The 5,204-nt window shown below is 51.6% G+C and overlaps 1 non-coding gene across 1 annotated transcript; it reads left to right on the forward strand.

Annotated features, from left to right (window-relative positions):
* The first annotated feature begins 3,882 nt into the window (after positions 1 to 3,882).
* TRNAG-UCC lies at positions 3,883 to 3,954 on the forward strand. Its single transcript has one exon. It is a non-coding gene; the product is annotated as a tRNA-Gly (tRNA).
* The last annotated feature ends 1,250 nt before the right edge of the window (positions 3,955 to 5,204 follow it).

Raw genomic sequence — 5,204 nt, forward strand, 5'->3', positions numbered from 1 at the left:
AGTTCATCTAGCCCACTCTCCCGAAAGTGGCCAATGCCCGGCGCCCCAGGGGACCCCTGGAACCAACATGGATACAAAACCACCACAAACAAGGTTAAAAGTCAATGCACATGGAGAAGGATCTTGTGTTTCATTCCTTATGGCCTAGTCCCATCATGTGGCCATTTCCTTTTCTTCCTTTCTGTTAAAAGCTTTGGTGTTTTGCACAGAAACATTATTTCCCCAGGAGAGACCCAGGAGTGTGGGCTGCATTCCTGTACCAAACAGTCACTGGAAGGGGGCAGACAAAGGCCTTTAGGATGAGGCGTCCGTCACTGTCAAAAGATCATCTCCCTCCGGCAGGTCACTGGCAGCCTGAATTTGTTCCTTATCCTCCCAGAGTCTGGGGGCTGGAATCAGCTCTACCCAGCCCCTCCGTGTGTAGCAGGAACAAACACAAACCTGGTCTTTAAAACAAGCTGTCCCCTTCCTTCTCAGGGAAGATTTTTCTGTGATTGAAGTTGAGCTTCAGTTCCCCTCTCCTGGGGCGGGGCTGGTGTGGGGCCAGCTCCCAGTGAGATCTGTTTTCACCTTTGCTCCCTTTCAGTCACTCTGGGATGGTAACTCTGCTCCCAGCTGTCAGGCAGCTTCCAGCCCATCCACCCTGCTCACTACCTCCATGGTCATGTGTCACCCCCTTTGCCAGCGCACAGAGCCTGCAGGAAAGCTACTCCTGCCAGATGCATTGGTGGTATAATGGTGTTGTGTAGGTGTCTTCCAAGCAGTTGATCTGGATTTGATTCCCAGCCAATGCAGTAATGGCTTTTCTCTTCTGTTGTTTCCTCATCTGGAAGTGGTTTAATTTCACTCACGTTGTGTTACAATCACATTATCTATAGAATGAGACAATAAATGTGTCGAAGTCCAGCAGGTCATACAGGATGGAGGCACACAAGGGGCTGGAATGTGTCATCTGAGAAAGACAGAACCCTTGGAAACCTGCATCTCCAATCCCCTGGCCTTGCGTGTTATGATTCCAGCTGTGTGAGCTGTTTGTAGGATGTTCCGGCACGATGGGGAAATGAAGTTTTGAGTCAGTTTTTGCTCCTGCAGATTCCTTTGCTGTTATAATTATAATGACATGAACAAAAGGGAGGCAAAAGAAACATAAACCCCAAATTGCAATACATGTGGGGAAAGAGACGATCATGGTTAAGCCAAACACATCAAAATAAAAATTAATACTAAAAAAGGGGAGAGGGAAGAGATCAGGTATGTGGAGATCTCCTTGATATTTCAATTTACATTGTTAGAATCAAAGTTCAGACTTGACACTGGAAAACCCGCAACTACCTGTCTCTCTGAACACCTGTGATGAGCAAGATGGAGTTGGGACACCTGTTCTGCTTCAATCATTTATTGTCTCTCTGTTCTCTCCTTCTTCTTCCCCCAATTTCTCATCTCCAATGTCTCTGCCTTTCTCCTCTTGCTCCCTCTCCCCTGCCCTTTCCAGGAACTCTCAGTCTACAGCATTTAGGACAAGCCAGAGCTCCCATGTTCTGCACATGAGCCTGTGTCAGAGGACATGTGACCCCGGTCAGAACCAGTCACCAGATCAATATGACCCTTTATGGGCGACTTCTCTGCCTGCTCTGCAATTTACATCTCCCCTCTATCCCCCCCTCCCCGCACACAGGGTGGGGTACAGCTCTGACTGAGAGGCCTAACAGGAGAAATTTCAGCCCAAAGACAAATTTGTGTGAAATGTTGAGAAATGAAGAGCCCCCCAAATCCCCAGAACTCTAGTGTCACCCCGATGGCACCAGCACAGGAACCCAGTGAGATGGGGTTACAGAATACAAGGGGGAGGCAGCAGGGAGAGAGGTGACAGGGAATCTCTCTTTTTTTCTTTCTCTCGTCACTTTCTGTTCTTCTCTTTCCTTCCAGGATCTGCAGTCACAGCAGGGAAGGGTTTGTCTCCGTGTCTGTCATGGAGGTGGTGGAAGTGATGGATTCTGTGACTTCCTGCAACCTCCGTGACTTCTGCAGTGGGCACAGTGGCTGACTCCAGGGCCACTCAATCAACTGGCTCCAGGGACCGCCCAAGCAGCGGCCAATGCGGCTGGCCCGGGGACCACTTGACCAGTGGTCCCGAGGGCAGCAGGAGCAGCCACAGCTTGGTGGCCTCTGGCAGCACTTTTGGGGTGGCCAGAGCAGCAGCTGGCCCCCTGGGGCTCCCCCCTGCCCTAGCAGCAGCTGGAGTGGCAGCGACTCTCAGGGCTTCTCCCCTGGTAGCTGGTGCTCATTATCCATCAATTAAATCAAAACACTTCCCCCTGCAAGTGGATTTAGCCCGGGACCCTCAGAGTCAGCAGCTGTTACGCCCCCACTGAGCTCTCTGGTCAGGTGTCCTAGTGCCGGGAGCCTCCGATGTAGATCCTAAAATAGCGTTTTTGCACCAGGGGGGCTGAAATTTTGGACCAGACATTGTAGCTCCACTGTTATTTTACTGAATTGCTTCAAAACAGCAAGTGTAGAAAGTCTCCTAAGTGCCAGGCTCTCTGCCATGGAAACAGCTGCCCCTGCTCTCCAGGAGTCTGTGCGTTCCACCCAGCAACGTACACACCTGCTCTGCACTGAAGGGGGGTCAGACAGTGATGGTAATGCAAATCTTCAGACTATTAACCAAGGTCCCTTTCTTTAACCCAGGACATGCCAGTCACCTGTTAGCCGTGGTGTTATCTTCATCTTCAAATACCTCTCAGGACATTGAACAGAGGAAGTGAAACCCCCTCCCCCGAATGGCTCCCTGTTGAGGCGTTGTACCGGACCTGCCCCTGGAAACTGTCTGGTTTTATACTCTTAGAGCTTTTTCTCTTCAAACCCCTTATCCCAATCTCTGGGCCAACCTCCGCATTTCAGAGTTTAGAATTTACTCTCATCACCCTCCTATGGCACTTTCCATGTGACTGAGACAAAGCAAGTAGGGGAAGCTCAGTGGCTAATGAAAACCAATGCTCTGGGTGAGGCTTGAACTCACACCCACAGCTGTATTTCCCCCTGCATGAGCCACTATAGGTGCTTCTTAGACAAACTTGGGCTGTTGGTGGTTATGTGGGTCTGTGCTTCACCACTTTGGCTGCTCTGTGAAAAGCTGATGGTTCAAACAGAAGCTGGTGGGTTTTTGTTTTGTTTTAAGCAATTAGAGTCTAGTACATTTTAACAGGCAGAAAATGTCCTATTCTGGTCTAGCCCCATTTGACTCCTTCTGTCCATCTTCTTCCTTCGCCCTCAGTGTCTTTCCTTCCCCATTGGGGACATACAGAGATGAACCCCAGTCAATCTGTGTCACAGAGAGTCTGTATCTCCTAAGGAATGTGGGTGAAGGATTCCAGCTGAATTAACTCCGCTCACCTGGGTTAGAAACATTTGTTTCTTTCGAGCACATAGTGGGAAATGGGACATTAATTCAGACCCAGGAGGCAAGGCAGAGAGGCTTCATGCTCTTGATCTCCAGGAAGGGAGAGAGGATCCCCAGGAAGGAACAGAGCTTCCTTTAGATTCAAGCTGGGTCTCCTGGAAGTTGGAAAAGACCCTTGGTCACTGAGGATCTCATGGGATCGTGCTGCTCCAGAGGCTCGAGAGTCCTGGGTGCAGGGAGGGTGTCACTGCACAGTCTGAAATGGAAGGGAGGACCCTGGAAGGGAAGGGGAGGAACAGAAAATGGAGAGGAATGAAACAGAATAAACGCCTCTTCTGTCTCCCATCCCCAACCCAGCAAGAACTGTTATCCGTGGGGAAACTCCCCACAATGAATGGCAGAGACCACAGAGACATTTGCCTCATGCTGAGAAGTAAGGTGACCAATCACCAAGTGTGAAAAATCAGAGACTTTCACCAGATGCATTGGTGGTATAGTGGTGAGCATAGCTGCCTTCCAAGCAGTTGACCTGGGTTCAATTCCCAGCCAATGATATGATGGTTCCTCCACTGGGAATTGGTTTAATTTCAGTCACGTTGTAACAGTTTATCAATGGAATGAGAGAATCAGTGTCCCAAATCCCAACAGGTCATTAAACACCCAGTGGAGGAAGAAAGGGGTGGGACTATATAATGAGCAGTTGGAGTCATCCTGGTATTACAATGCTTGGTTTATTTTTTTTTTAAATTCCTTTACTTCCCTCTCCCTTTTAGACTCAGAGCCTTTAAGGTCAGAAGGGACCAGTGTGATCATCTAGTCTGACCTGCTGCACCTTGCAGGCCAAAAGACCCCACCCACCCACTCCTGGAATAGACCCGGGAGGGGAGGCAGCTCTGTGCACTGCCCCTACCCCAGGCAGCACATGGAGGCCCTCTGCTCCCCTCCCCCCACAACGGGTGTGCAGAGATGTGCCAGCAGCACTAAGGTGGCTCCCTGCCCACTCTACCTCCGTCCCTCCGTGCCGCTCCCAGAAGTGGCTGGCATGTCCCAGCATCCCCTGGGGTGGGGAGAGTGTCTCCACGTGCTGCCCCTGCCCCGAGCACCAACTCTGCAGCTCCCATTGGCCAGGAACTGTAGCCAATGGCAGCTCTGGGGGCAGCGCCTGCAGACAGCAGCACATGGAGATCCCCTGGCCCCACTCATCTAGGAGCTGCTGCCAGAGGGTTGTGTGTACCGGTCACTTTGGGAGCTGCACCACCCCTCCTGCACCCCACCCCCACCCCCAGCGCAGAGCCCGCACCCAAATTTCCTCCCAGTGCTTTGCTTGTCTTCCTTTCACCAGAACCATCCTTCTTCTCCTGGGCTGCAAGTAGCCATCCCTGGGAAGCCAAGAGGCAGGCACAGGATTCTGCAAGGTACGTGTCCCACAGCACCGCGATGGATGGTGCGATGAAGGTAAGTCTTCCTGAGGCACAATGAACTGCAATGCAGCGAACCACTGGCCAGGCGGTCCGGGCGAAGGGCATTCACTGGAGGTACAAGCTTGTGAGTGACTCCTGAGCACAGGGCCCCTTCCCCTTTTAAGGACCTGCTCCTCATGGCCTGTGACTAGAGATGACTTGGCTGCATCTGGTGGGTCACATTCCACCTTGGGCAATGTCCATGCTCTGGGTGTGTGATCGCTGCCTAATGAGAGTCCCAGACACCTTGTCTATCTAGCAGCTCTTCTGCTCTTCCAGCTGTTCAACCAGCCCCTTCATCCCACAAGCATTGCAGGAGGGAGGGGGAGGGGGGAAGCCACTTC

The sequence above is a fragment of the Mauremys reevesii genome, linkage group 14 (genome assembly GCF_016161935.1).
Source record: "Mauremys reevesii isolate NIE-2019 linkage group 14, ASM1616193v1, whole genome shotgun sequence".
Classification (NCBI taxonomy): domain Eukaryota; kingdom Metazoa; phylum Chordata; order Testudines; family Geoemydidae; genus Mauremys; species Mauremys reevesii.